Below are 26,443 nucleotides of genomic sequence, written 5' to 3' on the forward strand. Positions count from 1 at the left end.
CATAATACCAAAATTTTGTAATTTCAAAGTGCAATTTTAAAAAAGATAAGACATAAAAAAAGACAGATGTCATGCCGAGTTCCCCCTGAGTGCCATTATTAAACTCCAGCTTCTGTTTTCCCTATCAATAGCATTCCCCAGATTCTGGCTATTTGACCTTGCTAGGACAATTCAGTTCAGGAGGATCCACCCATCATCTTCCACACAATCCTATTTCTAGCAATAAAGGGACATTATATGCCCTGAGGGATTGAAGGTTCACACATCTACTTTCAACTATCACATGACATTTAAAGTTTTTCCTAACCTCCTTATTTAAAATAGGAAGCCAGGACCCACCATTCCCCCATTTGTTTTATATTTTGTCTTTAATATCTGCCCCCTTCTACAATGCAAGCTCTGCAAGCCCCCCCCCCTTTACTTACTTTGCTTCTGTGTGCCCAGGACTGAAGATAATCCTAGAGTAAATGTTTACTAAACACTTCTTAGTAAATTAGTGAAAACTGGAGATATGGTTATAAACCAAAAATTAAAACAGCTCCAGGACTAATAAAATGAAAAATAAAAGATTTTATAACCTTACATGTGTTTCTCTCTTCATTTTTATTCTTCCCTCTTTGTTTTCTTCTTTTTGTGTGTGTATATGTGGGTGGGTGGGGGGTTCATTCTCTACCTCTTTGCTGCTAAATATTGAGTGGGAAGTAGATGGAGAAAGTAGTTATCAGAAACAAACCCTGAGGATATTCAAGTAAGTTCAATGGCCCTAAGGCACCTGTACAATAAGAAAGGAAAGGAAGGTTAAGGGCACTCAGGCCCTATAATCCATGTCAGGGAAATGGCTTCTTTCCTGAGGACAATGAAGTCCAAATAGAACAACATGACTGTGTTTATGTTTCAGTGAAGACACAAAATCAATTATATCTCATCCATTACTATCATCTATGTGTTGATCTAATTTACTTTTCATATTCTGATTTTCAAAATCCCCACTTTTTTCCACCACACTCACAGGAGTTGAAATTTAATGTAAACACATTGTTCTTTGCCATGCTTCACATCATCACTTTGGGATTTGGTGTGAATTCATCAACTTTGATATGGTTTGCTCTTTATCATCTTCTGGGAGAGGTGTCCTTGTAAGTCTGCATATACATAAAGAACAGTGATGACATTATCTCCATGGCTGCTTCCAGATAATTATTCCTCGTTATCTCTGCTAAAAGTCTTCTTCTCCCTTTTTTTAAGCTTCCTGAAACATGCCACAGTGCTCTTCCCTTTATCTCCATGCTGCTGTCTATTAACTTGAAGGTGACTTCCTTGATTTCATCCTTACTAATTGAGTATACAGAACTTCTTTCAGAATACACCACAAAATCATAACAATCTGGAATGGTCCAGTGTTGATGCTGACAGCCTCCCCAACCTCTGTGTCAAAGTGATTTTATAAAATGTAAATTAGAATATGTCACACTACTTAGAATCTTTTACAATATTATTTTCCCTACTATATTTAAAAAATCATACCCTTTAGCCTAAAACAGAAATTGTCCTCCTAGAATAACTTTTCCCCAAAGAATATTTGGCAATAGTTGGAAACATTTTTCATACTCATAACTAAGAAAGTACTAGTGACATACAGAGATATAGAGGCCAAGAATGGTGAAAAATTCCTAAAATGCACAAATAGTGCCCAACTACAAAGAACTATCTAGCCCAACACATCAATAGTGCTAAGGCTGAGAAGTCCTGTCCAATAGTCTCAAATGACTTGGAATTTTCCTCATCAATTCAAGAAAATATTTACAATTCATCTCACTATATTTGAGGCAGGATAACATGCTTTATAATCTTCCATTTTTCCAATCTTTTTCTACCTAAATGGCCTTAAATATTATTATGTAACAGTTGCTCCTGTCCCATTTCAGATCGTAAAGAAGAGTATTATAATGAGTACAAAAGTGGTGTAAATGGAACAGAGCTCAGGTGTGAAACCAGAAACCAAGAAGGTCTAGCAGAATTCAAGGCACTACTGACTATGTTAAAAAACTGAGATTGTTTCTGAAGGATATCAGAAGCCAATGATCAGTCATAAGGAGGAAAATAGGAAGTAGAAATTTTTGCAAATTTAATATAATAATAATGTAAATAAGCAGTTATATTCTAAATATTTTAAGATTTAGAATTTGGGTGTTTGGGTATTCCATAAAGCTTTTATCACATAAACCCTCCCAGTAACTGTAAGATAAGATGAATTTTATTATTCACACTTACAGGTGAGAAAATATGTCAAAGTGGTAGCATCTAACTACCAGAGTCATATAACCTCATACATAGAATAATAGGGAGGATTCAATCTCAAGACTAGTTTGGTTCCAAAACTAGTGTTCTTATCATTTTGATATGGAACAGAGTGGAGAAAAGATGAGACAAGCAAGACAAGGCGGTGATTCTATGTATAGTTAATGTTGGGAAAGATTAGAGGCTTTGGTTGTGTTGATCCAAGGAATGGTTCTGGAGATAGAGTCAAATGAACTTTAGATAGAATTACAGTATGCAGTGTTTAGGACCTGAAAACGCTGTTTCAGGCTGGAGTAGTGCATATTTGGTACTATTCTTCATTTATATTATTGTTGAATATGGCCATGAAGAAAATAATGAATGTTTAATTTAGATAATTTGTTTTATTTGTCATGTTGGATAAGTTTAATAACCAAATGGATATGCATATCACGAGAAAAGCTAGCTCTCTGATACTAGGGACTTATTAGCCCATAAATGGTAAAGGATACCAGAAAATTGATCAACATTTTAGAGGCCTTTTCAGAGTTAGAAGAAAATTGTTTCTAGGATATATACCTAACTTTGTATATCCACTTCAACAAATTTGAAAGTAGAAGAGGAAGAAAACTTAAAAAATGAGTGACCAGGCTTTACACCTGGAATAGTAGGTAGAAAAATAAGTCCAGTTTCATTTTGTGTTAGTCAGTTTTTTATAACTATTATTAAAATACCTGGCAAGATCAACTTAGATGAGAAAAAGTTATTTTGGGCCATGGTTTCAAACATTCAGTCCATAGTCTGTCAACTCCAGTGCTCTGTACCTGAGGTGAAGCAGAACATCATGGCAGATGGAAGTAGTGGAGGAAAGCTATTCAGAGAATGGAATCCAGGAAGCAGAGAAAGAAAGAAGATCCAGGCACAAGACATAGTGCAAAGGCCTAGCCTCATTGACCTATTTCCTTAAGTTATGCTGCATCCACTGATAGTTACCACCCAGTAGTCCATTAAAATAATGAATCCACTGAATGAATGAATCCATGAATGAGATAATAGTCCTCATAATCTAATCATTTCCTTTCTGAACATTGCTACATTGCCTAACATAATAGCTTTTGTGCGGGACATTGGAAGGTCCAAATCTTAACATGTCATGATTAAAGGAAAGATAGCATTTCAAAAAGGAGAACAATTGACATTGAGAGAGCACAAGTACAGTAAGGACAAAAGATATTGATTTAACTATTGGCATATAGTCAGTGAAAATTTAGATAAAATGTTTCTGTGAAATAATGAGAACCACAGGGAAATTATAATAAAATAGGAAAAATCTGAAGGCCAGTGTATGCAGAATTAGGATGGGGAAGTAAATAATTAACTTTTAATGAAGAAATACATATCTTACATGACATGCATAACAGAATTTTACTGAGAGACAGAGAGAATAAGAGATAAACAGAGGGAGAGGGGAAGAAGAGGAGAGAGAGAAATAGAGATTGAAGACAGGGGGTTTGGGAGACAAAGAAAGATATTTAAGGTAGAAAGAGATCACATTTGGAGAATAGATATCCAAGTCAAGATAAGAGGGGAGTACATATTTTCTTTTTATCTGAGTAAAAAGAAAGAGGGAAAGGAGAGTGCAAATATAGATTACTTTGAATTTGTGCAATCAAGTTACTAGATGTATGTTTCTCTGATAGTATTTTACAATGTTGTGAATGTGGAAACCATCTACTGGGAGCAAGAATAAGGTGGAGAGGTAAAGCAGAGGGATTTAAGGAATAGGTAAAACATATGAAAAAAATGTAGAATATGAAAGAGAGAGTAAATTAAAGACTAAAATGGTTGGACCTTTAGGATACTTGAATATGCATTGGGGAAGATGATGATGGGTAGAGATGATAAATTTTCTTTAGCAATGTTTCACCCACTGAGTATAAGCAAAGTCAAGGCAGAAATGTAGATTCATTCAAAGGTGAGGAGCTGCAAAAAAACAGTTATATTAAAAAATAATATGGAAAATTTTGATCACATGCTTAATAGAGGTTTTGATATAAGATAGAGATGGAATAGAAATTTTATATAAAGTCACAATAGTTAAGTTAAAAAGAATTCTAAGAGGAAGTGGGCAGTTACTGGAATATCTGAATTTAGTACTTCAGAAGAAAAACAATTTGGCTATATGTATCATCCTGCATAGAACAAAGGACACTGGAGATAATCAGATCAATGAGTGGGAATCAACTGTAGAATGATTATCTGTCACAGGTCCTTGATTTTCTTCAGGGACATAATAGGACCTGTGCCAAAGAATATCAGCCAGATGCCCATATTATCTAGATACCAATCCTGCATATGCTCCTATCTCCTTCCCCACCATATCAATTATTTTCTCTTTTGCAACATAATATTTTTGTATACTGTTTTTTAAATTTAATTACATGTATCCAAACTTTTTAACAACAAATAAGTAACTTTCATTAAATTCAAAACAATCATATCACAAACAAATATTAAAAATGGTATAAATGTTTAAACAAATAGATTTAAGGAAATGTAATTATTTTAATGCAAAAAAAACATCATTTCACTTAACAGCAGATTAAATAAAAAGTACGAGGATGGTTAAACCCATTAACACTGTTAAGTATTCTTAATGAATGACAGGGCTTATATACAGAGGCTGTGAGACACAGGAGTCTGAGGTTTCTGAATCCTTAGAATTAATTCATCATGGAATTCTGGTTATGCCATAACTGTAATTTTTAAAAAATCATTTAATATTTATTTTCTACATCTATAAAGTGATCATTTAATGCTGACCTGTTGAAAACAATATTTATTAAATAAAATTTCCATTAAAAATCCATTTCCTGAATCAAAAAGATGATATACATTAAACCTTCATTATCAATAATTAATATTTATAGAAGATGAAAATAAATCAGAGAGACAAAGTGATCTTTAATAAACAGGTGAGTACAAAGAGATTTGAAAATCAATGAGGTAAAATTGCTTTCCTCTTAAAATGAATTAAATTAAAATCAATTTTTTGCCAAACCATGAACTATAATTTATTTAACCATTACTTTCAGGATGCAAGGGACTCAGCCATTAGCCCTGACATATTACAAAACATAGAGACTTGGCAGATGTCACCAAGGAATTTGATGTACTTATTGATAGGGAAGACTTAAAATCAGGATCATCTTAAATATCCTCATCAAAGTAAATCTGATTTAAGAGGATATTTAATAATATCCTCAAATCTGGGTTGAAAGACAGATTTTGTCTTTTCTTCTTTATTTTTAAACAACATGGTAAGATATACTTGAGATCAATAAACTGTGAATTTAATGTGTGACAGTTGATAAAGGTGTGCCTCTATGAAACCATTACTACAATATGGATAATGAGCATATCCATTATTCCCAAAAGTTCTCTTGTTTCTCTTTCCAATCCTTCCCTTTTCCTCTTCCCACACCTCCACCTACATTCTCTTGTATCCACTAACTTTCTGTTGCTGTAAATTGATTAATATTTTAGGGGTTTATAAAAATGAGGAATACATTATATGATAATTTTGTTTGGCTTTTATGCAACTAGCATAGAAATCCCTTAATATTGCTTATCCTAAAAATATACTAACTAAAGACAGAAAATGGAAAAAACTCAAACACTCATCAACACATGAATAATGGTACAAATTAATGTATCTGCACAAATACTACTTAATAAACTTACTGAATGAACAATGAATACATGCTACAATATGAATGGGTCAGAAAATATTTATGCTGACTGAAAAGGGAAAAATGATTATTATTCTATATGAATTCATTTTTATAGAACTCTGAAATATTTGCAAATCATTTGATTATAATCAACTTACTATCCAGTATACCTATGTTCTTGTAATTTTTCATGGTAACATGTTGAATCCATGCAATGTTGTACCTGATTCTGACCTATTAATTTTATAATAAGTCAAGAAAAAAATCACAGTTATTCTTAGTTTACTGAATTCTCTTAAGTTAGGCATATATTTAGAATTACATCACATTTTTTTAAATTTATCAGTGAACTGGTATTTGGCAACTTTGAATTAATCATATATATCTGGATTCAATGACATTAAAATTATGGCGTGAACCAGCGGCCACCATCTTGGAGAGCTGAAGTATCCACCGCCACTCTCAGACAGATTGCAACAACAAAACAGGTGTGTGTCACTCAGTTCAGCCCCCATACATAGGGGGATTTCGCATAAAATCTCTCCTAGACTTTCAGGGGAAGGGAGTATCACAGTGAGCTTGCATAAAGACTAAAGGAGAACTAGAGGCACCTGATCTTCAACCCCCCCTCCCATCAGCAGCCAAAACAAAACCTGTCTAGCCAGAGCTGGGGGAGGGGCAAGCAGAAAAAATCAAAACCACAGAGTGCCAGGGATCCCAAAAGCCAACAGTGTGACCCTGGAGATCCAGGCTGTCTGATTCGCACGGCCTGCCCTGCGGCTACAGAAGGCGTTAGAAGGGATTAGCTGGTAAGCAAGAGATAAGTGGCTGCCACACGGTGGTATCTCAACAGCCAAGCCCGCACTGACCCCCGGGCTGAGTTCGGGATTGCAGACGGGGAAGGAAGCGGTACAGCCCCATCCCCCACAAGGGACACTCCACTAAGGCAACCAGCGGCCACCATCTTGGAGAGCTGAAGTATCCACCGCCACTCTCCGACAGATTGCAACAACAAAACAGGAGAAACCAAGACTAGCAGGAGAAACCTGGAGACTACAGGCAAGGCCCTCATGACTGGGCAGCTGTAAACTGCAGGCCCGCCAGCGACAGTTCACCCACTGCCCGCGTAACTGGGCGGTAGGAGAACGCCCACCCGCTGGCGACTGATCACCTGCCCGTGGCCTGTGATACTGGGTGGCTGGAGACTGCCCGCCTGCCGCGACCAGGAGCTGAAACCAAACAGAGACAGTCCAGTCACACCCCCCCATTAGGGCACCCCGGCAAGGAGACTGGGGCCCGTCATAGCAGAGTAATGTCATCACTGGAGCTCGGACGTCGGAATTCCTTCCCAGTGGAATCCACGTTAGCAGGCATAGTTTAACAACACAAAGGAGAGACATCAGAGTAATACAGAAACAAAACAAATCTATAGAAGAGACCAGAAACACAACAATCAAAAAGAGCTGGAAAGTAACATGGACAACATGAGAAAACAAGGGAAAAAAGGATTACAAACAATGCAAGACAACTCAATTCTACAGGAGGACATAGAAACATCAGAAACAGGGATAGGGAAAGAACTCAAGGCATACCTAACTCCAATGGAAAGGAATATTAGAGAAGACATGAGACAGCAAGTCCAAGCAATAAAAGTATATTTTGAAAATGAATTAAACAAACAAATTCAAATGGCAAAGAACGAGCTATACAAGGAGATACAGATCTTAAAAAAATTCAAACAATAATCCTAGAATTGCAGGAAACTATAAACCAAATTAAAAACTCAAATGAGAATATTACAAATAGACTTGATCAAGTAGAAGTCAGAACATCAGATAATGAAGACAAGGTTTATCAACTTGAAAAGAATATAGTCAACACAGAAAAGATGCTTAAATCCCACGAGCAATCTATTCAAGAGATATGGGATGTCATAAAAAAACCAAATCTGAGAGTCATAGGGATAGAAGAAGGCACAGAGATTCAAACCAAAGGAATGGACAGCATATTAAATGAAATAATTCTAGAAAACTTCCCAGAGATGAAAGATGGAATGGATTGCCAAATCCTGGAAGCCTCCAGGACCCCAAACATTCAAAACCATAATAGACCAACTCCAAGACATATAATTATGAAGATAGCCAACGTACAGAACAAGGAGAGAATACTAAAAAATACTAAAAACCACATGATCATCTCGATGGATGCAGAAAAAGCATTTGACAAAGTACAGCATCCCTTTATGTTCAAAACACTAGAAAAACTAGGGATAACAGGAACTTACCTCAACATTGTAAAAGCTATATATGCTAAACCTCAGGCTAGCATCATCCTAAATGGAGAAAAACTGAAGGCATTTCCTCTAAAATCTGGAACAAGACAGGAATGGCCTCTATCACCACTTCTATTCAATTTAATTCTTGAAGTACTAGCCAGAGCAATTACACAGACAAAAGAAATTAAAGGCATAAAAATAGGAAAAGAAGAAATTAAACTATCGCTATTTGCGGATGACATGATAATATACTTAACACACCCAAAAGAGTCTACAAAGAAGCTGCTAGAGTTAATAAATGAACTCAGCAAAGTGGAAGGTTATAAAATCAACATGCATAAATCAAAGGCATTCCTGTATATCAGCAACAAAACCTCTGAAATGGAAATAAGGAAAACCACTCCATTCACAATATCCTCAAAGAAAATAAAATACTTGGGAAGCAACCTAACAAAAGAGGTGAAAGATTTATACAATGAAAACTACAGAACCCTAAAGAGAGAGATAGAAGAAGATCTCAGAAGATGGAAAAATGTACCCTGTTCATGGATAGGCAGAACTAACATCATCAAAATGGCGATATTACCCAAAGTTCTCTACAGGTTTAATGCGATGCCAATCAAAATCCCAACGGCATTTCTTGTAGAAATAGACAAAGCAATCATGAAATTCATATGGAAAAACAAAAGACCCAGAATAGCAAAAGCAATTCTAAGCAGGAAGTGTGAATCTGGAGGTATAGCGATACCAGAGGTCAAACTGAACTACAAAGCAATAGTAACAAAAACAGCATGGTACTGGTACCAAAACAGGCAGGTGGACCAATGGTACAGAATAGAAGACACAGAGACTAATCCACAAAGTTACAACTATCTTATATTTGATAAAGGGGCTAAAAGCATGCAATGGAGGAAGGATAGCATCTTCAACAAATGGTGCTGGGAAAATTGGAAATCCATATGCAACAAAATGAAATTGAATCCCTTTCTCTCGCCATCCACAAAAATTAACTCCAAATGGATAAGGGAGCTAGATATCAAATCAGAGACACTGCGTCTGATAGAAGAAAAAGTTGGCTACGATCTACATATTGTGGGGTCAGGCTCCAAATTCCTTAATAGGACACCCATAGCACAAGAGTTAACAACAAGAATAAACAAATGGGACTTACTTAAACTAAAAAGTTTTTTCTCAGCAAGAGAAACAATAAAAGAGGTAAATAGAGAGACTACATCCTGGGAACAAATTTTTACCCCCCACACCTCAGATAGAGCCCTAATATCCAGAATGTACAAAGAACTCAAAAAATTAAACAATAAGATAACAAATAACCCAATTAACAAATGGGCCAAGGACCTGAACAGACACTTCTCAGAGGAGGACATACAATCAATCAACAAGTACATGAAAAAATGCTCACCATCTCTAGCAGTCAGAGAAATGCAAATCAAAACCACCCTAAGATACCATCTCACTCCAGTAAGATTGGCAGCCACTATGAAGTCAAAGAAAAACAAGTGCTGGCGAGGATGTGGAGAAAAGGGTACACTTGTACATTGCTGATGGGAGTGCAAATTGGTGCGGCCAATTTGGATAGCAGTATGGAGATTCCTGGGAAAGCTGGGAATGGAACCACCATTTGACCCTGCTATTGCCCTTCTCGGACTATTCCCTGAAGACCTTAAAAGAGCATGCTACAGGGATACTGCCACATCGATGTTCATAGCAGCACAATTCACAATAGCTAGACTGTGGAACCAACCCAGATGCCCTTCAATAGATGAATGGATAAAAAAAATGTGGCATCTATACACAATGGAGTATTATGCAGCACTAAGAAATGACAAAATCATAGAATTTGCAGGGAAATGGATGGCATTAGAGCAGATTATGCTAAGCGAAGCTAGCCAAGCCCTAAAAAACAAATGCCAAATGTCTGCTTTGATATAAAGAGAACAACTAAGAACAGAACAGGAAGGAAGAACATGAGGAAAAGACTACAGTAAACAAAGACGAATGCGGGGAGAGAAACGGAGAGAGAAGGGAAAGCACATGGAAATAGTAGGAGACCTTCAATGATACATAGAATTATAAGAGGTTATGAGGGGCAAGGGGGAGGGAAAAAAAGGGAGAGAATTGAACAACAGCAGGGGAGGTAGAGAGGGAAGATGGGAGGGGAGGGGAGGGGAGGGGAGGGGGGATAGTAGGGGATAGGAAAGGTAGCAGAATACAACAGTCACTAATATGGCATTATGTAAAAATGTGAATATGTAACAGATGTGATTCGGCAATCTGTATTTGGGGTGAAAATGGGAGTTCAAAACACAATTTGAGTCAAATGTATGAAAGATGATATATCATGAGCTATGTAATGCTTTAAATAATCAATAAAAAAAAGAAAAACTATAATCTAAAGAAAAAATAAACATCCATGTTTGTAAATAAAAAAAAAATTATGGTGTTTTATTTTATAGTGCTATTTTTTTTCTAATATTTCAGTTAAGAATTTTGCTTGTCATTTCGTGGAGCTTTCTATTTTTGTTGAGTCTTTGACAAAACCTGTGTTATGATAGCTCTGTGAAAATGGTGCAGATGTTTTTATTTTTTCTTGGACCTTTAGTACACGTTAAATAGTATTTAAAAAACAAAGGACTTAAACATGACACTTATAAACAGAATTTTTCTGTTATTATTCTATCCTTAAATTGATTAACCTTCAAATGTATTTAGCAAGTATTCTGATTTTTATTTTCAAAATACTCTTTACTTTCTAAATTTTTCTTGATTTTCAAAATTTTATTCAGCTCTATCATTTGATCATGTCTTATATGCTTTCTTAATTTGAAAAATTTATGACACATATATGTATAAAATATTATAGATATTAAAGTGTTAAATCTGTTTGAGAATTGACCAAGATTGTTGATCTCAGAAAATTCACAGCCAAAAGATTCACACCATTTTAGGAGTTAAGATAATTTATAGATCCTAGAAATTTATATAGCCCAAATTCATGTGTGTCACATATGCTTGATATACATAAAGAATCTAGAATCATCTATCCTCAATCTCACTTTGAAGACTATTATTAGGCTTCATTCCTTTACTCTTAATGTTACCAGCATAATAGAAAGAAGCATGACTTAGCTATGGATATGTTCCTTGTGATGTTTAAATTCGTTTTTTTTTTTTTTCCTCATTCTCTTGAAGTACAAGTGAAATATGCCCTCAAGTTACAAATCATTTCAATACCTGGTTAGCCACAGTTGCTTTTTGGCATGAAATAACCGAATTACACAGGATGTGATACGTTTACAGCATGAAATATATGCTGCATATAGTCATTTTAAAAAAATGTGAAGTAAATCAATTACTATTTTTTACAAGACAAGTGGTGTATCCAAGATAATGTTGGAGACACCAACTCATAGAGATCATAAGGATTCAGAATTGTTAATTTGCAATAACAAAATAATGCTTTAAATAATTAGAGGATACCCTGAAATAAATGTTTCTTTTAATTTCTTAAAGATAAACAAGTTTTCCTCTTGAAATAAAGTACTTAATTCATTAAGCGATAATTTTGTTAAGTAGTTTTGTTAAGTAAAACAGTGGAAAAGAAACAAAACACAGAGTAAGGAAGAATGTTTAATATTTATACTTTCTCCCACACCATAATTTATTTAATAAATTTGGATCATATATAGAGTTATTTAGATATAAACAAAGGACCGATATGTCAATTTGGGTGGTTACAATTTAGAAAGCTTCAGAGAATTTGTGAACTCTGTCAATTACAAGGGAACTATGTATTAATGTAGTTAACAATTTGTGTCCTATCACATATATTCAACAACGAGTTTGTTTCTGAGAAAATACATATATTATATCTAAAGAGTGCCTCATTTAATTTACAGAATCAAGCTAACTAGTTTGAATTCTAAGAAGTATCCAGTTTATTTTGGCTTTTCAATCTTGTTTGGCTATCTTGTGGAAGAATTCTGTCCAGCCAATTATGCAACATTTGGTCATGCAAAGAAAAAGAGCCCTATAAAATGACAAGTCATGCAAGTGAAATACTGATGAGCTGCTGCTATATTACTTTCCCCCATTGATGTTATTCTAGTAATTTCGTCCTTGTGTTTAAGATGGTTAACCTGGCACTTATTATGATAACAGCATATGTGAATAAAAGAATAAATTACGGAGTGCATGATTCCTATTGATGTAAGCATTTGTTCTCTATCAGGAATGTGCCTGGTAACAACAGTCAAACAATGCTCTTTACCTTCCAAATTGAACACTGCACACTGCCTGACTTTAGATATAATTACTTCACATAATTGTTTCTGTCAAGAATAAATGAAGCCTTAAAAGAACAATGCAATCATTACAAGTGGAGCATCTTAAGATATATATTATATTGGGCCTTTTATTGCTAGTGTTTTCTACATTGATATTAATGACTAAAGATTCTTAAATTGTGCATCCTTAGCCACCAAAAAAGATATCTGAGCACCTGAGATATTCATAGATAACTATAAATATACACTTCTTGCTCAATGAAAACCTTGTAAAAGCAATATGAGTCTGCAGTTCATTTGTTCAGACCTGGAGAAAACATGTTGAAGATGCAGCAGTAGAATAAAACATGTTGGGCTGGGGATGTGGCTCAAATAGTAGCGCACTCGTCTGGCATGCAAGGGGAGCTGGGTTCGATCCTCAGCACCACATATAAATAAAATAAAGATGTTGTGTCCACTGAAAACTAAAAAGTAAATATTAAAAAAATTATCTCTTTCTCTCTCTCTCTCTCAAAAAAAAGAAAAAAAAGAATAAAATATGGTCCATATCTATACTTTAACACAGAGGAATAAATTTTAAAAACTGTTCTTTTGAGTCATTGGAATTTATCTTAACACTCTATATTAGAATTTGTGGTTTACAACATATAATTAGAAATGTCAGGTTCCTTGGAACCTATCTATAATCCAGAAAATGTCTGATGCTGAGGCAGGAGGATTATAAGTTCAAGACCAATTTCAGCAACTTAGCAAGACCCTTATCAATTTAGAAAGACCCTGTCTGAGAATAAAAACTAAAAAGAGCTAGGCATGTAACTCAGTGGTAAAGTAACACTGGGTCCAGTCCCCAGTATCAAAAATAGAGAAAGAAAAAAATGTAAATCATATTCTTGGATTTAAGTGTTTTGGGTGGAAAAAATGCTTAGATAGCTCACATGAATACATTAACCTGAGGCAATTATAACTGCATAGCTAATAATGTATGGTACTTTTCCTGCAATGATGAAATATAATGTCAAATTTGTACTTGGTAGCATTTTGCAATTATTTAATCTAAAACAGGGCAGAGATCAAACAAAAATGTAGTACTCCAATGCAAGGCATTTATATGGCACGTACATACATATATATAATGTCATTTCTTAAGATTCATAAGGGATTGACAATGATCCCTAGAAATTAGAAACTCAGTGTATGCTCACATACACACATCCTGCCATATACATTAAGTAATCTCTCAATTAATTATAATACCTAAAACAAAGTAGGTGCTAATATTATTGTTATACTCTACTATCCTAAGGGAATCATATTAAGAAAAGAAGTATGAACATGGTAGTACAAACACAATTTTTTTTTCATCTTCAGTTTGAATCCATGGAAGCAGAAGCTGTGGATGTGGAGGGCCAACTGTGTGTGTACATGTATTTATATAGCTTATAAATTAAGTCTATATCAATTACTTATCCTTCTTCAGAAGAATCTCTGACTCTCTTTTCATTCATTCATTAACATGTTCAACAAAACACTTCTGGCAACATTGATCCCATAAAGTTTCCAATTGCTGATATAAAATAGATATTGAAAAATACATATAAATGATATGTGTAATTTTATATATGTATAAATTTTAAAAAAATGCAGGATAAGAAAATGTAGGGTGCTCTGCAAGATAAATAGTGGAGGAGACCTGAACTATTTTGGAGAAGGAATTGACAAGACTTCCTAGGGCAATGCCTAGAAAATTAGATGAAAGGACAATGGTAACCCTGTGCACATTTCAGGTTGAAACTTAATCCCTAATGCAATAGTATAAAGGGGGGTGGGCAGGAGGTGTTAGTGGAATGATTACCTCATGAGCCTGCTCTCATAAATGAATTAATGACATTATAAAAGAGGCCTCTGAAAAAATTTACTTCTCTTGTTCTTGCTATGTGACACACAGGATTCCTCCCCACTTGTTCTCAAGCTTTCACCGTGTGAAGAGACAGTATTCCTCAGGAAAGTGTGACCAAAAGGCACTATCCTAGAAACAGAGCCCAGGCCATTACCAACCTTGGACCTACCGGGATCTTGACCTTGGAGTCTCAGCCTACAAAACTGAGAAAGATAAATTTTTGTTCTTTATAAATTACACAGGCTCAAATACTTTGCTATAGCAGCAAAAAGCTAAAGTTCTTTAGAATAAGTGGTAGGGAACAATTTAGAAAACAGCAAGAATTCACATCTTGACCAAATAGCAAGAGGAAACATGATAGAAACATGGAAGGATAAGGGAGAGGGAGCCCAGGTGGCTCGAGTAGGGAAACAGAGGAAAAAAAGAGGGTTTTACAGGTAAACTGGGATCACATATATGGTGCTTAGTAGCTACCAGGAGATATAACCCCATTTTTTAAAAAAGAAAATGAAAGATCTTACAGTATTTTAAATGCAATATTAAAATATTTATATTAAAGTGTTTAAAGAATCTGGTTGATTGCAACACAGAAAAAAAAAAAAAACTGGGAAAGAAGGTGATGTGCCAAAGTGTAAGAAAGCTGCTAACAGGGATTGCAATAAACTCAAACCACTATGAGAGAACCCTGGACAAGGGAATTATATATAAGCACAGATAGAGAAAAGCAAACATAATAAATCTATATTTAGGTGGTTATAGATTAGACATAGGATGGGTGAAATAGAAAAAGTGTATCAAAGATTGTTTTCAGGATTTCTTGTGTAACAGAGTGTACAATGATTCAACTCAGAATACAGAAGTTATCCAACATTTGGTGGAAGGAACATAATGACCTTTGGATGCATGAAAAGCAAGCACAATAAATGCATTGACAAAACAGTGAGATAGATAACCCTGTAATGCTCAGAGAAGATCCCTGAGCTCAAAATACACAATTGAATTCTTCTGACGATAAAAAATAATTGAAGGCATACACATGGATCTGACTTGATGGATGACATAGCAGAAAAGAAAAGCACAACAAGTGAAGTTTTGAGGACTTCCAAAGAGACCTCATTCACGTTGAGGCGTGAGACTTTTACTTCCTTCAGAATCAGGAAGGTGCAAAAGAGAAGCAGCTTGAATGGTCAAGGGCTGGCCTCATCATTAGTGCCCTCTTCAAACCTCACTCCCACGAGAAGAATCCCAGCTGAAGACCTTTATCTCACACTTGCACAGTTCCTATGAATTCAATCAAATAGAAATTTCTGCATCACCTATAGTTTTATATTTTTCTTCCCAAAATGAATAGTTTTGAATGATGCCTAAAGTGTAAATTCTTTATCTGCAAGAAGTATGAGTCTAAGGTTTCACTAAATGCTCTCTAACTGAAAAAGACATATTTTTTCTAACGTCTTTTATTTGATGCTTTAGATTTTTTAAAATTATTTTCACCTTTGCTTTGTTTTGTCAATACTATTTTTTTTCTTTTCTCAATTTTTATTTTCTCCTTAACTATCTTTTTAAAGGTTGCAAACTTGTACTGATTCATCTTTGGCCTTCTATTTCCTTCATACTCTCCTTAGGTGATTTTATTCATTCTCCAGGCTTCAACTGTAGTCTATCTATGCACAGAAACATATAGAAACAGGGAAGTGTTAATGTGAAGGTCACATGGGCCTTTTGTCACATAGCTGAAATCCAAGCACTAGTACTTCCTGACTGATTGCAGAAAAGATTTAATGTCTCAGACCATCAATTTCTTTAGTAATAAAATATACATTTTACTGAATTTTATTATAAAATTATATATGCAATGCTTTCATAGATTTTATTAGAACCCAAGATGGAACATAGTAGGTACACCATAAAGGCTTCCTCTTATTACTAATGCTAACTCTTCAACCTGGAATTCTTAGAGATTCTCAAGCTGCATTTCCAGTTGCCTTTTTGACATTTTCATCTGGGTGGATATAAAATTCACAAATCATCATCAACTTTTCTCACAGTAACATGCCTTCCCAAATTCTTCCTCACCTAATTCCACCCTTATTTTTCAATATCCTCAAATTTCCCATGCCTGTAATCCCAGCCACTCAAGAGGCGGAGGCAAGAGGAACACATTCAAAGCCAAGCTCAGCAATTTAGAAAGGCCCTAAGTAACTCAGCAAGACCCTGTCTCTAAATAAAATATTAAAAAGGGCTGGGAATGTGACTCAGCAGTTAAGTGCTACTGGGTTAAATCCCCAGTACAAAAAAAAAAAAAAAAGAAAGAAAAAGAAAAAAACTTGCCTAAATAAGAACTGAATGATATTTTTAAAAATTCTCTGTTGGATCTATATATGCCCAATTATAATGTCTTCTTCTCTTACCAAGTAAATGCCCACATGTTTCCATCTTCAAGACCTTCATCAGCTAAGCTATTCCTAACCAGTTTGGGCTGGTTTTGTTCCTCCAAGAATATTCTTCTGCCATCTGCCTAAATTGACACTACTAGAATTATATTCCTGTAACATTAAATCTCATATTCATCACCTTATAGATAAGTGGTACTTATTATTCTACACCAAGAGCTTTGAAATGATCATTATTGACCAATTTAACAACTTTACCTCTATGAATATTATCTTTATCCATGATGACATATGGGTAGCTTCCAAATCATGGTACAGATGTTTAAGCCTCTGAAGTTTTCTTTTTTTTTTTTTCATTTTTGTTTGCTTCATTTTCTTTTTTTCCACCCAGTATATTCATCCCTTACTCTCATTTTCCTCTAACCCATTATGACTCAGTTTACATGTCACCATCCTTGATTCACCCTTATCATAGTTAAGGTCCAACCCATGGTATTTCCTTATGTGTGTGTGTGTGTGTGTGTGTGTGTGTGTGTATATATATATATATATATATATATATATAAATATTAATATTTGCTTACAGATTTTCTTTTTTTTTACTATTTATTTTTCAGTTCTTGGCAGACACATCTTTGTTGGTATGTGGTGCTGAGGATCGAACCCAGGCCACACGCCTGCCAGGCGAGCGCGCTATGGCTTGAGCCACATCCCTAGCCCTGCTTACAGATTTTCCCCACTTGCTTTTTTCCCTTAATGCTTTGTTATTGAGTTACTAATACTGTTTAAGAAACATATTCAATATCAGAACTATAATTTCTATGAAATAAGAAACAATGTTGGTTTTTTTTCTAAAAAACTGTAGTAACATCCTACAATGTTATATTTTCATGATTCCAGAGCGTTTCATCCTTTCATTACTTTATCTTCATCTATTAGTAGTGTTGAATTTGAGGCAGAATAACTAGAAATTCCCAGCCCCAACTCTGCCATTGAGTAGATGTGTGAATTCCCACCAAGTTTTATACAGGTTCTCTGTGCTTCTGTCTCCTTACCTGTACCATATGAGTGATAATCTCATAAGTCTGTTGTGTATTTTTTGTAAATGTTTGAAATAAGATATAGAATATTGGATATTCAATATTTATTGTTACTATTATAAGTACTATCTTCAAGAGATGCTAGTAGTTAATAGCCAATTTTCACCCAAATTCAAAAGAAATGTATCTAGTTATTTGATAAACTCTCATCCACAAAAGAGTACTAATACATTTATCTGGAGTTAGAGTCTACATTTGAGTGGAATCATTAATAACTTTATAATAAATTATATTTTGAAAATATAGGATTAATTGCTACCATCTCAATCTAATTTTTTTCTCTTAAAATCAAATAGAAAAATAACTGGGTCTCATAGTTACAGTTCTTGAATTTTTGAGCCTATAAGTATGAAAATGATTTAATTTTACATCATTCCATCAAAATGGGTGGTGAATATATTCTTCCTATTTATCTCTAGAAATTAATGGATTGTTGCTCAGGAAATCCTTTTCAATGTAAGTGGAAGAGTTATGGGCTCACTGGATTTGAACAACATCAAAAATTAAGAAAGTCAAGGGTGCTTAAATACTCATAATAGTTGAACATTAAAATACTTGAAGTAAATAAATATACATAAATATATCAGATGTTATTTGTTCAATCCTTAGATTAAATCAAATCTTTCAAAAACATGAATGTTGAAAATGTAGCTGACATAAAATTTTTTACAAATAGATTCTATTTGGAAAAAAATGTTATTTTCTTGAATATAAAATTAGATAATTAAACATTATATTTTCTTTTATCCTTGGAAGAAAGCCAAATGTCCATGATGTAGATGGAAATAAAGTATCATAAAGAGGCCAGACTGATGATCTTTATATATGACATGTTTACAACCATTTAATTACATAAAAATGTTTGTTTCCAAATTTAATTATAATGACTGATATGTAGTGTACAGTCTTAAATGTAGCCACTCTTGAATGTCTTTTTCTTCTGACCTCTTAGTAAGTGCCTGCCTTCCATGTTTAGAGTTGTCATGGTACAATTATAGTCAAGATACAGTTTTATCTAAGTATAAACTATAAATGACCCTGACTTTTAACAAATGACATCCATATTATGAAATTTGCAGGATTAACAAAACTATCTATTAGATAAAAGATGAGGTGATCTTTTAACAGAGTTGAGCTGTTAAATGTGTGTTAATAAGATAATATTAACGCTGATTTTGGAGCATTTCAAGAGGAAGGCATTAGCAATCACCTTTTCATTTTAAAAACAACAGTAGTGCTACTTGGTCTTGGAATATGATTATTTTTTGAATGCCACAAGATGAGTCCTTCATAATTTAACATTTTAATCATTTCAAGGTGATTTGCTTTTACTGTGAGAAACCCTGTGTTGGCACTTTCCTCACATGTTTCCTAAGCATAATCACATATTAGTTGCAATTTTCTCTGCAACATAAGACTTAATTATGCTAAAGAATAAGGCTTCTTTTTTAATAAAAGGTGTAAAATACCACAGATATCCAGTTTGAACTAATACTGAGACTGGAAACTCATTACCACTAAAAATGTCAGTTCTGATGAAGCATTAAAAAAAATCCAAGAATCAAATTCTAAATGTCTTTACTAAGCTGTTTTATGGTAGCATGTACCATTGGAAATGTGATGAGTCTTCATGTAAAAATGCTGATTTGAATTAGATTTAGAATGTATGTCATCCTCAATTAGCCTTTCCTTCATCAAAATGATCTCACAAACACAGAGAATGAATCTTTATTTCCTCCTTTGCACATGGGAGGTCATTTGTCAGATTTAATATACTTCTACCTACGTCTTTCTACATGCCTGGAGTTCAAGATGGATGACCATGGACTTCCAGAAAAACTTTTTAGCTTAAAACTTAAATTTAATTTTAATATAATATCAAGACTATTCATATTGAAGCTAAAAACTAGCGTTTTATGTATTGAAATAACATTGAATAAAGTGTAATTTCAAATGGAAAGCAGAATTAAATTATCTATTCTTCTCCTTTAAGGAAAAATTCATTACTTACAAATACCCAGGCAATTCAGATTGAGAAACAATATGTAGCAAACAAGAATTTGCTTGAATCATTCAGGTACTTTTATGATTCAGACTGAAGTTAATAGCAGATTTGATATTATATAAATGCAATCAATTATTTTATGGTTGTTTAAATGCAATTATCCTAAGAAATTTTTAAGTTCATTTCCAACAGTTGGACAATTCTGGTGACCCTATAATATAGTTATCTACTCAGAGATTATGAAACCCATTTAAAACTAAAATCTGATGATATAACATTCATTTACAGTCAAGTTTTTCAGATAACTCACAATAAGTGGTTATGAATGCCTTCTAAAGAAAGTCTTATATTCACTTATAAAGTGGTTATTTGTAAAGCTTACTGTTCAAAAGTCCAGTCCTGGAGGCGTTTGGCTACTTATGATAGCATCTGCATTCTTATAATTATGACTAAGAACTTGACTTTTTGCTGTGCTCTATTTATTGCCTTGGCAAATATTTAACAATTAAAAAGAAGTGCCTCCTTTTGAAAGACTTTGTCAGAGACTTGAAGTATTCAGCATAATAGTATTTTCAAAAGGAGAAAATAGAGCAGGTAATAGGAAAATCTTCTTTCCAGTTTTGACAATAAAAATGATGGCTGCAAAATTTGTTTTATCTAACAGCTGTTATTCACCATCCATAGAAGTAGTTAGAAAACAATGCTATGAACTGTTCATCCATGAAACATTCAGTTCTACAACACCAATAAAAATTTACAACAACTTTTAGCGTGTTACCACACAATAGCTCCAAAGAGTCTTTGGAAGGAAACACAAACGAATGACCAGGAAAAAAAAAAAAAAAAAGGACTCTTTTGTCTATAGAGACAATAAAGGGACAAATGGAAGAGTGTGCATATGTTCTGATTTTTTTTTTTATGGAAGATGCTTTACAAATATAAAGGTTCAATCAATTTTTAGTCAACAGGCATTTTGGTATGGATTAGGATTAAATGCTAATGGTAATTCCTTTTTCAAATTTCTGATAAAATATTAAGAAAAGAACCTAAAGCCTCTGTTATAACAAGTAAACAAGCCATTAAAATAATTATAAAATTCCACTGAATTTCATATTTCTACTTGAAGTTAATGAAAATATAAGCATTGTATTACATATATCAAGTCATAATATTGAAGATGTTATGATTTACAGAGAGTAAGATTGTTGTAATTCTGTTATTTAAATAGTAAACAAGTTTAAAGCTCTTAAAGTTTATCATTTATTTATTTTAATGTAATCAATTGAGCTGCATGTATTAACTTCATAGAAAAATATGTGTTTAGGCAAAATATTTAACAGTATATTCATATCACATTTTGGAAAACTTAGGATATAATACTTTATGGTTAATATTGCAACAAATGATTAAAAGGATGAAGTATGAACATAGAGGTTATTAGTATGCACTTTTCCTTGTATTTGGAAAAAATACATAAGTATAAGTTAAAGTTACAAAAGAGGACTGGGATGTAGCTCAGAGGTTGAGAGGTTGACTATAATGAGTAAAACCCTGCATTTGATCTCCAGTATTGCAAAAAACAAATAGGAAAACAATATTTTGCTAATTGAATATTACTTTCAGTAGAATAATTTCTTCTAAATTATATCATAGAAAATTAAAAAAGAATTTTAGAAAATTAAAAGAGAACTATACATTCGAAGATAAAGAATTCCACTAGAATTTTAACCATAATATTCTGAGTTTTAAATTTTGAAGTGAATTCATGTACATTCATTTTGATATAAATATTAGATAATTTCATCAAATGTCTAATATCCCACAACTTCTCCATCAAAAAAATTAATATTGCCTCTGGATATTGGAGATAGGTCTTAGAGAACATCAATGATTTCATAAAAGTTACTTGGCAGAATCAAATATGTAAAGGAAGTAGTGAGTCAAAATAATAAGTCAAATTTGTGAATTGCACCTTTTTTATTTACTATGGTTATTCTGAAATTAGAGGCTATATAATCTTGTCCAGTACTGCACCCGTTTTGTAAAGTCTCTCTTCTCACTGTACTTACATAATAATCAGTGTAGAAAGAAAACTGTACATCAATAAGGTAGATGACAAAGGTAGAGAGAGATGTCTATGTGGAAGTGACCATATGCAGATAACCTCAATGTATTCAAGCAGGAAGTCATGTAAATATCACTGAGTGGCAATTCCAGGATGAGGGAGCTAGAGTGCATAGGATCTGAGCACAAGGAATATGGAATAGGATAGAGAGAAGGAAGATTGGTATGGTCAGAAAAAAATCTAAAGAAAGAGAATGTGGAGGATGTGGTAATAGATATGCATTGATCACAAACAAATAGTGGTTATAACAATGGCAGTATCTAAACCTTTGGTGAAATTTTAATATGTGCTAGCTTAGTTTTAGTGTTTAACAAGCAGATTATGTTGGACCTTACTTCTAAGGTGAGACATTTAGTTATTACTCGAATGAGAAGAAAAGCTATGGATGTGTTTCAAATGGAGGAAATTTTTAGTTATATTTTCACTTTAAAAGATTTTTAGACATTTTGTATCCAATAAAATAGAGGAGGAGGGAAGATGTAAAAAGAGAATCAAAGAAAACCAGGGAAATGTCTATTCTAAGACTGTAGCAAAGACAGGGTTGTGTGTGGCATTCTATTTCACATTTAGAGGTATTCCCAGCTTGTACATAGGTTGTCTTTCACAGGAAAAATTGATATCATCAGAGTTGATTCTTAGGTGTTCTAAAAGAATAATTTTGTGAGCTATTTTACTGATATGGTGAAGACAAGCTGTGGAGAAGAACTAACGGGTAGAAAATTAATAGGGTCTCCTTTGGACATGCATTATTAAATACCCAGAAATACATATACAATTATCTAATAGCGTTTGAATTAAGCAGAGAAGTGTAGATTAGAATAAAATGTTTATAAAAATTCCAAGTATTCATATTATTTAGTACCATTCAGTTTAAATTATTTAAAGAGAAAGTGAAAATAGAGAAGGCAATACATGACAGAGCCTTGGTTGGAGGCGGCATTGAGAAACAGCAAAAACCTCTGAGAAATCTTAAGAGACACTGAAATACAACAAGGAAGATAGGGTGATATGAAATTATGGATGAGCAGATTTCTCAAAATTTCCTTTTATGAGTACATGGAAGATTCTTGAAACAAATTGAAGACAGAAAATTGATTATTTTGACTTGACAAAATTAAAGAGACTCTTTCATATATTTTTGAGGCAATTTTGAGAAGTGTTGAAGTATCTTTGGATCCGATTGGGCAAAAAAAATGGGAAGATGGCAAGAACCTTTAAAGTCATCTCTTAGGAGATAAATTTACTGTAAACTTGAGAAAATGAAGAGATACATGGTCAATGTAGTTTTCCTTATTTAGAAAAATGAGTTAATTTCGGGTGAGATTGCATGAGGATGGGGACAATGCCTATCAAAGGAAAGTTGTGACTCTGTTTTGCTACTAAAGTGGAGGAAAAAAAAAATCTCAATTTGTGAGAGTTGAATAATGTGTGTGTGTGTTTTATAGTAATAAATTAGATGTTAGATTCTAAAATTATGATGATAATAATGGTAATGTTGGCCAACACAAAGAAAGAGGAGGAAGAATATCAGAGGTGGAAAAGGCAGAAAATGACACCAAATTGGTGCACACCTACAATCCCAGCAATTTGAGAGGCTGGGGAAGGAGGATTGCAAGTTCAAAGCCACTCTCAGCAACTTAGGGAGGCCCTCAGTCACTTAGCAAGACTGTGTTAAACTAAACAATAAGTAGAAAGGGCTGGGATATGGCTTAGTGATTAAGATACCCTGAGTTCAATCCCCAGTACTAAAAAAAACTTGCAGCATTGACAATATTAGACAGATACTTAATAAGGCTTATAATATCAATTTAGTATCATAGATAAATATTTACTGTAATTGGTTTAAATTACATTTAATATCTTAAAAGATGTCTAAATGGATCCTCTGTTTTAGAGTTCCAAAAAGCATAAACACAGGCCATCAACCAACATTAAAGAGTCAAGAGGAAACATTATCTAAGTCAAATAATCTTAAAATTCTTATTTTTTTCTAGTTATTGGTTACTATTGTTATTTCACTGTTTATATCTATAGCATCAAATACAATAAATATTTTATAACCTTAATAAACAGAATTTTGTTATATAGAACAAGATTACTTCTAATAATTCTATGTCTCTTGGGTCTCAAGAGTATTCAAACCCAGACTGTATTAATTCCAGTAAAATGAGGAAAAAAGTAGCAAAATCAAGCATTAATACAAGATGATATCATCTCCATATAAAGCAGCAAATACAAAATGTCTGGTGTTGATTTTAAGGAGCTTGACTTAAAAATATAATCACATAAAGTGAAATCAGTTTTATCAGAGCTTCACGCGAAGGAAGGACTAAACTATATGATGTAATATGAAGAACTTGTCACTCCTAGAGCTTCTGCCTCAAAAAATCACATATGACACAAAAGAATTTCTGATGTAGGAAAATAATAATATTAATGGAGCAGTACTACTTTTTCTAAATTCTCATACTTAGTTGATTTTTGTTGTAACAATATGTGTATATATATATATATATATATATATATACACATTTATATGTACATAAACACACATATAGATATAGATAGTGTAAATAATACACAGGGGCATGAAATATTGAAAATTTCACTTTTAATGATAATTGTTTGCAAATATATGTGTACATAACACTTTTGTCAAATGACTTATTAAATGTGTTCTACTGTGATCAATGAACAATCACATACTAGGATTTTGGAGAACTGACCATTAGAAATAAAAAACAAGAAACTATTACAAATAGTTTCTTTCAGTTTAGGTTTAAGGAAACAAATATATATATATATATATATATATATATATATATGTGTGTGTGTGTGTGTGTGTGTGTGTGTGTGTTTGTGTATATAATTTTCTTCCTGTTTACTAGCTATGTACTGGACATTATTAATTCATAACTGTCCTTTTCCTGCTAATATTTTATCTAGAAAGTGAAATTGCCCAGGGGTGGGAGGGGAGTGGCCAGATTCTGCGTCCAATTACATCAAGAAGCAGCTGTGGCGATCAGATTAGTAGACTTCAAGACATTAGTGTGACTAGGACCTGAAGCAACTTCCTGGACCCTGATTACCACGTTAGCAATGTGAGCTGAATGCATTACTTTTCCAGCCCTATCCCCAAATTTTATAATTATCAACATACCCTGTGTTAAACTATTTTCTGCCCCAAATATCTATGTTCCTTCTTTGTTGTGCAATGAGCTGTGACAGATATTTATTTATTTTTTTCATTGTTGGTATGCTTTTTAATCAATCATCTTGTTTTACCCTAAAATATGTGACATAGATGAATTAAATAAGTTTCTAAAATTCATTAATTAAAAAATAGCCTATTTGTATTCAACATAATTTGATAAATACAAATTATGTAGAGGAAAATCTGTTATTTATTTATTTATTTATTTATTTATTTTTGCACTGGGGATTAAACCCAGGGGTGCTTTACCACTGAGCCACATACCCAGACCCCATTATTATTATTATTATTATTATTATTATTATCATTATTATTATTATTATTTTGAGGCAGGATCTCTCTAAATTGCTTAGGGTTTCACTAATTAGTTGAAGATGGCTTTGAACTTGTGATTCTCCTGCTTTAGCCTCCTGAGCCACTAGTATTACAGGCTTGCCCCATGTCATTTGGCTTTTTATTGTTAATATACATGCTAATTATCTTTAGTAGGTTTTAATGCCATAATTTTGCTCATATGGAAGTTGACACTATGAATTGCTAGGTAATTTCTTTCAAAGTCACACAGTAGTAATAGAATCTGTGAAATTTAATGCAAGGTCTCTGATTCCTAAGGCTGCCCTTTTATTCACATTTTGTAATACTGATTTCAGAGAAGGCCCCAGTTAGTAAAAAGGGGAAGATAAGAGTTGGGATGCAATGGTAGGATTAACGAATAGTCACAAAGACAAACTATTGTACATAAAGCTCAAATTCTGGTTTCAATATTTACTGCCTTTGCCATTTAGGTACATTAAATATTTTCTTATTTCAGTTTTCATGTCTGAAAAAAATTATTATTTCAATGGAGTTTTTGAAGGGGTTAAATAAAATAGCATATACATACATGTACATAGCTCCAGAATCAGAGAAGGAACTCTTCATACATGTGGATTCCTCTCTCTCTCTCTTTTTTCCTAACACTGAAGATTATGTATTACCAAGCTGGTATGTAATTTTTTAATAATATACTACAGCTGCATTGATGGCCAATCAATGTAAACACAGTTAAAACTATTTCTTCTAAAATGTAATTTGGTGTGTTTTTTTAAAAAAATTTTTCTTATAATCACTTTACAAGGA

Source organism: Spermophilus citellus (assembly GCF_964194105.1).
Source record: "Spermophilus citellus genome assembly, chromosome: 1".
NCBI classification, from domain to species: domain Eukaryota; kingdom Metazoa; phylum Chordata; class Mammalia; order Rodentia; family Sciuridae; genus Spermophilus; species Spermophilus citellus.